This window comes from Zosterops lateralis (genome assembly GCF_965231275.1).
Source record: "Zosterops lateralis genome assembly, chromosome: 1".
NCBI classification, from domain to species: domain Eukaryota; kingdom Metazoa; phylum Chordata; class Aves; order Passeriformes; family Zosteropidae; genus Zosterops; species Zosterops lateralis.
Window position 1 is genome coordinate 127,291,216 of NC_139762.1, and position 11,510 is coordinate 127,302,725.

Sequence of the window (11,510 nt, forward strand, 5' to 3'; positions counted from 1 at the left end):
AAAAGACATTAGAAACTGATTTTTCATCTCTTTGGTTCAAAATATTTGTATTAGTGAAAAGTGTTTAGACTAGTTTTGCCATCACAAATGCCCATTATACTTGCAAAAGGGCTGAAGAAATTTTAATATTTCTTTACAGTCAGGCTCTGTGTTTCACTGTGTAAAAAAGAAATAAAAAATCATGACCGGGCCAATTTCCCAACACTTTTCAGGTATGGCTTTCTCACAGAAGGAGACTTCAGTGGAAGCCATATCATGAAACTTTTGTAATCTGCCTACATCTTTTCTTGAAAATAAAATATGAAACTAATACATTTCCATAAAGTAGCAAGAATGACCAGAAAAGAGAGAATTCATGAGGCTTATACAAGGAGCAAAGACATGGCAGAGCTTTGGCCTCGACAAATAAAAGCATAGTGAATCAAGCCTGGGATTATTCTTTGTACTTTGAAAAGACAATGGGGTGCCAGTGACGCAAGGACACTGGAAGGAGACAAAGGTGGAACTAGCATTTCCTTCATTTTTAGATAGAAGATGTCTGTGCCAGTGAGGCAACTTCTAATACGCCAAGGGTATTGAATTACCCTGTCCAGTGCAGAATTTCAGCTTCCAGCAAGCCTGCAGGAAAAGAAACCAAGTACTGAACCTGTTTCAACAGACCTCTGACTTGCATCTGATGTTGATTTGCTCCTTGCTGCTTACCATTTTCCAATGGCACATCACATCTTGTTCTTGTCCCTTTTCCCTGACCCAAAAGACTGTAGCTGAACAGAGTGAAGAATTTGGCATTGTTTGGGCCAGCTTAACCTTGTTCATCTGACTGTTCAGACTTTTAAACAAACAGGAGCTGCAATGTTTACATTTTAAAAAGTTCTCAGAATAAAATATTTTACATCGGTCATATGTGGCCAGGAGGATTTAAAATAAGTCTCACATGAACTTTTGCTGCTTTTCCCCATAATTGTACAATTGAATGCAGATGCTTGGACACGTTGATCTCTCACTATGCCAACATCTAGAAAATCAGTATTGGCTCCAGAGCATTTATGCATCTTTGTATGTTCTTTATAAAACAGTATATCAAGGTGAATGGGTTTCTAAGTTCTCTACTGCACTTGACATGATCCTTCTGCACAGGCATAAAAGTAGCAGACATTTCCTTGCAAAAATAATCACTTACATAACTAACTGCACACCATATTTTTATGATTAATGAATAACCAAGCCAGCATTCATATATAATCCCACTGGACTCTGCTTATGCAAAACTAAATCGGAAACTGGTCATTTCAATTCAAGAAGCTATTAATTTCCATTGAAAGAGGAAGCACTGGAAAAGACTTAAAAATGTAGATATATACAGGATTTGATCCATAACCCAATGAAGTCATGCAAATTTTTTCCCAGTGATTCTAAAGGGCTTTATGCAAGGACAAAATTCTTCTCATTTTCAGAAATTATATGTATGGTGATAGGCAGATACACACATTGATTAATGAATTACTTTACTGAGAAGCCCAAGCCTTGTCGTTCATTTTTATAAGAGCTACATGAGCCAGATCCATATCTGGCAGAAATCAGAAAAGCTACACTGAAGCCAGCTAGGATTTTGACCCAGTATCTGAGTGACGATGATTTTCTCTGAAAGCAAAGCATTTTGTTGTTCAAATGCTTTTTTTAATTTTTTTTTTTTTTTTTTAATGTGGCTTTTCAGAGACTTCTTAACTCTGACTACCAGACTTCTCTCTTCACTCTCAGGAAAGCACCTAATGATAATAGCCCAAGGGTTTCTCAAGATGTGTGGAAATCAAACAGGCCAAGTATAACTTAGAATATCCCCCAAATAAATAACAAGGCCAGTAATTCTCAGTCAGAAAACACAAAAATCTAAGCACCATGTGAGCATCACAAACTTGATCTTGTTGAGCAGAGATCAAAAGAGATGCAAATGAAAGAACTTTCAAATGAACATGTCCAACATCAACGACACAAAAGCTCCACAAAGACCACAGAAGCTGTTTACTTAGCTATTCTCAGTCCATCATCAGAAGTTATATCAAAGGCAGGGACTGTTTTGTCACCTCTCTTTTGAAAGGCCACATTCTTGTTTGATCCTGAGTTGTGGCTGGATTTGCCTTATGAATTTCTTCTTTCTCAGTAGATCCTTAGTGACTACCAGCAGCACAGTCATTCCTGAGAGATGTGGAAGAAAATCCTGGTCTTTGACTGAAGTTGCCAGCTTTTCCATATGAAACCATAAGAGTAAGAAGCATTTTGAAGCAAGTGATTTCAGAGGCTTTAATTATAACCTTTTCATGATACAGAGAAAGTCTCTCTTGCTCTTCTACTCTCTTACATTAAAATACGTATCTGAAAAATATCATAACTGGAAGTCTTTCAATAAAGTATGAAGATTATATTAATTCCAAGAAGGGGACAATAGCTGTACCTCTACAGAGCATAGCATAGCATAGCATAGCATAGCATAGCATAGCATAATATATCCTGCTATTGTCAGTATTAATGTACAAGCCAGATGATAGATAAGGGGTAGTGTTTTATAAAGTGATCCTTGGAAACCAAACCTTGGAAAATTTTTTCTTTTAAATCTTTGATTCAGGTACTGAAATAAGATCTCCAAGCTTGCTCCTGACACATAAACCAGGCAGAGAAGTGGGAACAGTGTTGGTACCTGGTTTGGGCTGTGGCAGAATTTGCAGAGGTAGTGTTGGGCTCTAGAATGCAGCTTGAGGTGTGTGCAACTACCACCAAGTATGGCTGCCTGTAGGTGAGGGAATGTGTCTTTTCAGAATATTTGGCTAATACTACAGAATAGTTTATTGCTTGCTTTTTCTTTATCTGGATTTCAATCAGTATTTGTATTATTTAAAAATGAAAAAGAAAATGCAGCATTGAAATGCAGTCTCTATGTTAAGCTGCCCTTGGATTATACAGTCATTATGGTAAACCACTATTGGCACAGGAAATATATTATGTAAATAGTGGAATACATGAGCCTTTGCTGGTTTTTACAGACGGTATTATTTAGAGACAGAAATATATTTTTCATGTGCAAGACAGAATTGTTGAAAATAATTTTGAGGACTTAAAATATATTTTAATAGAAACTGCAAATTGATGAGTCACTTGTGAATTCAGATTGCAGCATAATCCAAGCCTTAACCTTCTGACAGGTGAAGCTAGGGCCTAATTCATCCTTTTCTAATCTACTTTATATCTTTAAAGTCTCATCTGTAGCTTTCCAAGAAGAAGCATAATGACAAGGCAAAGCTCAACAGTAGTTTTGTTAGCATTAGAAGGCCAATAGTCTATGCAAACATACAACCATGCTTTGCCATGTCTTCCCACCCTATAAGATCTCAGAGACATCAGAACATTTCATTCTTTACTTTGCAGTTCCCTTCCTTCAAAAACTAAATGGATGCCCAGCCCACACCTCACAGGTGGCGCTGACCTGACTACAACCCAGCCATTCCCAAGAGCTGGGAGCATGATAGCCTGTGGCTCCTGACATGGGGAAACAGCTTTTTTGTTTGAAGGAATACAACACCATGTTCATGCATGAAAGGTTATTCTGGGTTTGTCAGTGTATCAGTGTCACCAGAAATTGCACCTGATGTGGATGGGATCTGTTTGATGATCTGATTGGGATCTGTTTGATGATCTGATTGGGGTCTGTTTGATGATCTGTTTGGTACTACAGACCAACAACAGCCAAGCAGAAAACAAGTGAAATCATGCACCATTCTTGCATTTACCCTCAGCTTTCCCAAGATAATGCCTTACTCTATTGTCTTTGATTTTGCTGCTAAGTACCTGGCTAACTCTGAGATTGAAAAGAGCCTTAGGGATGACCTAACTCATACCAGTAGAAAGCAGCTTGGAGATGACCTAACTCATGCCAGGAAAAGTAGCTGCTCTTGCCCACCTGCCACAATCCCATAATACCTTTACCCTGGTGGCCTGTGAGGTGTTGTGCAGTTACTGCTCCAGCCAAAGCTACTCCTGCCACAAGGAGACCTTCGGCAGTTGCCTTGAGTTCTCTCCATGGCACAGGCTGACTGGGGATGGGCTGCAGATCACTAGACCCAGTGCTATCTAGGAGAGCCTGATCCAGTGTTTACTAACATCAGTGTTCATCCTCGATTTTCAGTGAGTTTCAGTGGGATTTTTTTAGTGGCTTTTGTTGCTATATGGCACACTGGATTTTTATTTTCTTTTTATTTGGATTTTCCTCCTGTTCCACTGTTTGGATAGTGTATATTTGCATACAATTCCAAACAAATCCAGCAGAGTTTAATTGTCTAGCAAGGACTTATCTGGGACATTAGTACTACTAATAGTGGTGGTAGTTACTAAAGCTTTCAGAGATCCACCTTGTGAGACATTTTACTGGAAGACAGATGGAAATTTAGGATACTAATTTAGAAGGTTTGCCTCCATCTTTGGAGGATTTCAAAGCTCCTTTTGAGTATTTAGGACACTCACTTTACATCCTGGAGAATTCAGACTGTCCAGTTTAGAGGGCAGTATGCCTATTTTGGCGAAGCATTAGCTGTGCAGTGGGAGGAGAGCTGGGTGTGTGTCAGTGGTCCCTGTTCCCAGAGTCCTCACTTCCTGAGCACTGGCTTCTTTTTTTTGCAAAGAAACTTGAGCTGACAGCTGAAAGGAAAAATAGCCCGCCCACAGGTCCTGCTGTCCTGGTGAGTGGGGGAGCAGGGCTGTGGGGAGCACCCTGGGGCACACCTGCCCTGCAGCCCAGGCACATCCACGGGGCACTGTTCTACTTGGAGGGAAAACTGATTGTGTGGCCCAAGGCATGGAGCTTAGGGGTACATTAGATGTGGTGGGATCCATGTTGGAGGGTTTGGTGGGTCAATCCCCTGTGGACAGAATGAGAGACAAATCTTCCTCTCTGTTTTCTTTGCATCATCTGAACTGAACTCAATGCTCTTTAAAAAGAGCATGAATCATGAGAAACACAACCCGTGTCCCAGAGTAGTTATGTAGGATGATCACATGCTGTTAATTTGTAACTAGGAAATCCAGTGTTCTTCATAAAGGTTGAATTAAAAACATAAACCATAGTCTTTTCTTGTTTGGGTTCACAGCACAGGCCTATCCCATACAATCTGTGTGCTGCAAGGGTCTACCACAACATAACAGTTGCCTGAAAAAGTATTCATTTTAGCAAAGTTACAGAATGTGAAGTTGTTTAATAAGTAGCTTCAACCTTTTGTAAGTAATGGAAAAACTTGTGTTATCTCATTCCAAATTCTTTTATTACAGTTATAGGTCAACCCACACAACTTCAAAGCCATAAAATTACACCGTGAGAGTCTCAAAGGGTAATATGGAAAAAAACAATAAATAAAGCAAACAATATTATAAGGTGAACAGGTTCATCTTCCAACAGTGTTGAACTCAAAACTAGCTCAGCAAAAATGACGTAAGTGACATTGTAATGAAAATTTCAGGCACTGCATGCTGCTGCACACCATTGTGAGTTCTTGGTATGGGCAAAAATATGTGTGATCAATTATTACTGCAGCTAGACATCTACAGAAGCAGGCATGTAACTCTGTTTACTTTTTCCACATAAATACTGTAACTATAATTCAGCTGTAAAGTCCATTCTTATGCACAGCTCTCAGTGAAGGTCAGTGTCTGGTAATCCTGTATACCAAAGGGAGAATAACTCTTCTACATGCTGTTTAATCTCCCAAATTATATGAGCTCTTTTTTCATAGATTTTTGCATTCTTCTATTTTTAACTTTTTTCTACATTTCATATTTCCACCATCTTATCTTCTTTCTTATCCACAGATTAAAATATGTGTGTGATTTTATCAGGAATATAGAATATTTCACTGTGCAAGGAGACTTTAGAACACTGTTTTCCATCCCCCTGATCTATTAAAAAAAAGGTTCTTTAGAAATTTAAATAATTTACTTTGTAGATGAGTTCAAAATTAGAAAAGAGAAGTTTAGTAAGGAATCTCTTTAAATTCTCTTAGGCATATTACTTCTGAAGGGAATTGACAACTTCTTCCAAGTAGCTCCTGGAAATGATTGCAGCATCTGATAAGCACAGCAGCTTCTTGGAACTTGTAAATGATACATTAAAAAGCATTCATTTTATTTTATTTCAAAATTTGATCCATTCTGCGTGCCTGCACTCAGGTTCAAGATTAGAAGCCTTCCTTCCAACAATTCATAACATAACCACTTATCAAAATTGTCCAAGGTTTGCAGTAAAATTATGATTAGAAGGTCTGATATAAAAGCTGGACCCTTTTCCGAGCAAAGATCAGGGCCTCACCTCATGATTGTGGAAAGAAATGACATTTACAACAGCCAGAAAATGGAAAATGTTAGCAAGTAAAGCAAACAGAATCTAAACTTTAGGCTTTCACAACACAACAGCGCAGTGTGTCCAAGCTGTTATCAGTTTACAACTTCAGTCTCACAGTCCTCTTTCCAAACTCACTGAGTTCTTTGTTACTTTTTGATTGAGATCGACCTGGATTGCAGAGCCATTCCCACTGTGCCTCGTGCAGCACTGCTGCTGTGGGAGCCAGCACAAGTGTCAGGGCTGTGCAGACCAACCTGCTGCACTATTTCTTGTCAGTGAATGTGACTATTTAGCATCTTCCATGGAAAGATATTGAGGAGCTTGCTTTCTCTTCTCAGCTAAGGACTAGCTGTGTCCACCAGCAGGGCTGCCAGTCTGACCAAGTGGAAGCAACGTAAATAAGGAGAAGTTCATCCTGTATTTAAATAACTCTGAACTGAGCAAAGCAATGACATTTTGCTCTCAATCATACAGGAAAAATGTGTCATTCATACTTCAATTGGTCTCTGTACTTTCAGGGCACAAACTTACTTGCCTAGGTGGTTTTGTCTTGGTCTCACCAATTGCAACACAAGACTGACCTCAGCTCGAGGTTTCTAGTCCCATGTCAGTTTGTGTGAGAAGCATAGAGACACTTCCAGAAAGCCTCTTGTCTTCCACAGTCCCACCAGCAGGATTTTTACACAGGTTTTCTTTGTGTTCCACCATTAACTTCACATGAACCATGGGAATCCTACGTATTCAAGTGCTTGGACTGGCTCTCAGGTGCCTATTTGTCTGCAATGAATCTATCTTAGACTTGATGGGGATGAGAATAATAGCCAGGGGTTTCCCACAACTTTTCAGCAGCATCTCACTGGCTGTATCAGTCACTCAGTTTCAGAATGACTATTTTGAAATGTCTGTCCCTCTGCTTCTCACCACATCCCTACTCTTCCCACAGCCTGGAGGAAAGTAAGGAAGTACTTGCCACGGTGCCATGGAAAAGCATGGAAAAGGCAAAAGTGACAGATAAAATCTGTACTCTCAAAATGAGTGTGAAACAGCCTGAAACAATATATGAATCTGTGGCCAGAATAGACAGAGTAAAATACCCCAGAAAGCCACAAAAAATAAATAAACCAACTGAGAAATAGTGGAACTTGTGAGCTTTAATACCAGCATCACTGCAGCCTGACAGAGCCTGAGTTAGACCTGAAGGAGGACCCAAGAAAGGATTTTTCTTCTCCCTCCACCTCTATGGAGGGGTGACTCTATCCAGCCATACATAAGATGGACTGTTCTGATGCAGACAGCTCCAGCAGCTTCTCTTGAAGTCATCTCGATGACTAAAGGACAGACACACTAGAAAATAAATATTTGTTCTGAGCTCCATACAAGTCCTGCATTTACGTAGTGGAGCATATGCTTGACTGACCAAAATCTTGCACTGTGGGTACCTCACACACTTTAGAGCAGGCTTATTCTGATTTGCCCTTCTTATGCCATTCTGATTTACCAAAATGTATTGTTCCCTTTATTTCATGAATATCCTATATGCCTTTTGGAGTGACACTTTTTCTCTTCCCTGTGATATTCTCTAGTGCACAAATAAGTGGAGGAATTGGGAGTGTTTTGCATGGCTGCTCTTGAGATTCTGAAACACACAGAGCCTTTATCTTTGAGAAAAGTTTGCTGACTTCAGTGAGCCTTTCCAGTACTGTTTCCAAAGACTTAGAACAATCTCTTTCACCATACATTTTCCATTGACGAGCCAAGTTCCTAGAGTGGGATTAATCTTTAATCTTTATAATTCATGTTTCTAGTAAGGTGGAGATGTATTTTTAAGTACAGCAAGCTGCATCTTCCTTGGGTGCCAGGGCAGGACTTTTTTTTAGTTCACAATGCACATGTGTATGTCTGGCTAGTTGATGCTTTGCATGTTGATTTAAAAGCCATAATGCTTCTCCAGTTTCTTACACAGGACTCATATTCTTCCCTTTTGTTACACATACAGCTTCAAGGTCATTTGTTCTTAAAACTAATGTACAAAGCAGATACAATTCAAGAAAGTGGGAGGAGGCTTTGATTTCACAGGAGGCATAGTGGGCAGGCCGGATTCTTTAGGCAACGAAGTCAGCGGAAGCTTTCTGCATGGTCACTTCTTCATGGGGAGAGCACTGCTAATTGCAACTCATGATCTCCTCTCTCTCCTTTTCATTAAAAGACAGTAAAGCACAAGCAAACAGCAATAGAGTGCTCCTAAATTGTTGGCAACCAGAAAGTATATGGCACTTGCATGTTGAAGACATTGCCCAGGAAATCCCACCAGAGGTGACCCCCATGGAGCAGCCTGAGTTAAAGCTGGATCTTTGCACTGAGCTAGGTGAATGTCCAGTATGATTTTCTGTTCTTTGAACCAGTTGTTAAAAAATGCTAGAAAACAAGTAAAAATGGGGTTTTTTACATTTTTTTGCAGCTTGGCTTTTCAAGTGGATCTTTCTTCTAAGAGGAGGAAAGTCTGGCAAGAGAATAATACATATTGTTTAATCAGATTGCCTGATAAAAGCAACACAGTTTGGAGATTTATATCTGGTTTCAAAGTCTCTATCTAGGCACCTGTGAACACACTGTATAACTTTCCAAATCTCAAATGTACACAGATCCTGTTAAAGCATTGGAGGCAGCAGATACTCACCATAATTTCCTGATTTCCTGAAGGCTTTTTCCTGAAGGTGATAAAGATTATCATCCTCATCAGTTTTAGGACCTTTTTTGGTGTGTACTTGTAGCTCAAGATGGAATAAAGTGAATTGCTTCCTAAATTTCTTAAGTGATTTTTTTTTTTTTTTTTTTTTTTTTTTTTTTTTTTTTTTTTTAATGAGGACCATAGCTAATTTATGATTACAACTGCAAGGGACACTGAAACACATATAACTGCGCCTGAATGGTCTTCATATTTAGGTGTCTGATGTTTCATTTAACTCCACTGAGCTCAAGCTTTAAGTTTGGAAAGTCCACAAATTTCCTGCATCTACAATTCAGTGCAGGCTACATAATGATCAAGACATTATATCAAAATTTCCCAGCACCAAAAGAGAGGAGATGAAATGAAGTGACTAGTCTAAGATAAAACTAGTTGGATCAGATATAGTTAACTTGAATTGCTTGTGAAGATCTATTTACAACTTAAGATTAACAAGTTTGTATTGCTGCAGGCATCACACTCTCAGACTGGTTAACACCAGTTGCTCTCCCGGACATGCTCTCCAGATTAACCAGGCATGAAGTAACAGAACCTAAATATAGGTTTCTATTTTTGTTAGAAGGTGTTGTCCTTACCAGGTAAAATTTCTCATTCCTCCTCTTACTAGCATATATGTTTTTTATACAGTCACTTTCTTTAAAGCAGAGGCAAAGCAGCTATAGAGTGATCACTGGTAAGTATTTGACATTGGCAAATAAAAGTATCTGGAACCATCAAAGGGAATTCAGTGCAATTGTTTTAGTAGCTTAATGATGTTGAAGTCTTTCTAATGCCTTCAAGTATGTGGCATTTATAAAACTATGACTTAAATCACTGCTCATGCAAATGCTGTTAGCTGTCAGAGAGTGCTAGTCTGCGAGATGTACCTTGACTTCAGTCTCCACTATCAGCTTTTTGGGTTTGATTTGGTCTTTGGTTTGTTTTTGTTTTGTTTTGTTTTTTTCCTATTTTTCTTTAGACCTGAATTCTTTTCTAAGCAAACATTTGTGCATTGTGTAAAAAAAAAAAAAAAAGGACAGCAAAAACTTCCAAATGTGCCCGTTTCTGTGGTGTTAGAAAACAAGAAAACAAGTTTCTCATTTTTAATTTTTTTTCCCTCAGGGTTTTATTTATGAGAAAATAAGGAGAGAGATCCTTTAAGCTTTAGCAGAAAACACCCTTGTTTTACCAGCTCCTGCAGTCTTGGCTCAGTAAGGCATCTTGTTACCAGCACCAGGTCACCATGCCCAAGAAATCTCACACCACGGGAAGGAGTCCCAAATACTCTTTTTCAAACACTCCCCCAGCTCAGCCTTGTATCATCCACACAAAGCAGACCTACCATCAGATTAACTGGCCTTCAGATGATCCCCAACTTGGGGAGACACTTGGGACTGAGAAAAATCAGTCTGACAACGGCCATGGCACCTCTGTGGTCCAAGGCAGCTTGGTAGGTGAGCAAATTACTCTCAGTAATTAGTGAAATCCTTCAGCATCTCTAATGACCAGGACAGGACATGTAGGGGGGACTAGGAAGAGGGTGAATATCCAGGTCAGAGGGCATAAAAGCCACCTAAGTGCCTCCCTCATTAAAGTGATGAGCAGCACCACAGGTCTCTGTAGCTATATATTTGTGTTAATGCATTGAAACCTAAATTTTCTTTACTGCATGGCACTCCACATTTGCCATTGGATTAATGACTAACCTGCTTGTAAATGAGTTTAGCAATTTCTTGTTCCCACCTGTGCTTAAAAAAAAGTGGTTCTGGGAGAGAAAGCCAACTCCTGCAGAATAGAGATAATAACCTAAGGAAGGAAGAAAATTCAGAAAAAAGAGATAAGTAGGAATCACTCCTCTGTTAGCTGCTGTTAATTGTATTTTCTTGACATTTACAGCTTCAAGACCGTTAGGGTCAGTATTCAAGATTTTTGCACCTGTACTAAATATGCCGCCAAAATTGATGCATCCCACTCTTCTTCATTCGTATGTAGGCAAAGCTTAGAAATACTTTGTTTTACAAGGTATTAGTAAAAATGTTGCCTGCAGACAAGAATCTGACCCAGAATAAAAGAATCCTGTTTTCTCCAGAGGAATTTGAATGAAGCCTGAAATGCATTTTTATTGAAAATAGTGGTGTGCAGATTTGTCCCAATGTTTCTAAAGGTATCTCTTCAAACCATCCAAGACACTATTTCATATCTAGTTCACTTGGGTAGTATGAAAGGTAAGAAAGGATTAATCAGTCTTTTAAGATAAGTAACATATAATTTATTATTTACATGGTAGACTTAAAAAGTTCCAGTTTGTTTAATACAGGTTTGAATTAAATTTGTATTGTATAAGTGAACTTCTTGCTGGTGACCTGCGTCTGATGAAGGACACAGAGTTCTTTCCATTTCTCATAACCC

The 11,510-nt window shown here is 39.0% G+C and overlaps 1 long non-coding RNA gene across 1 annotated transcript; it reads left to right on the top strand.

Moving 5' to 3' along the window:
* The first annotated feature begins 8,537 nt into the window (after window positions 1-8,537).
* On the top strand, window positions 8,538-9,275 carry LOC310918020. The gene is made up of 2 exons (XR_014591547.1): window positions 8,538-8,741; window positions 8,835-9,275. It is a non-coding gene; the product is annotated as an uncharacterized lncRNA (long non-coding RNA).
* Window positions 9,276-11,510: the final 2,235 nt, after the last annotated feature.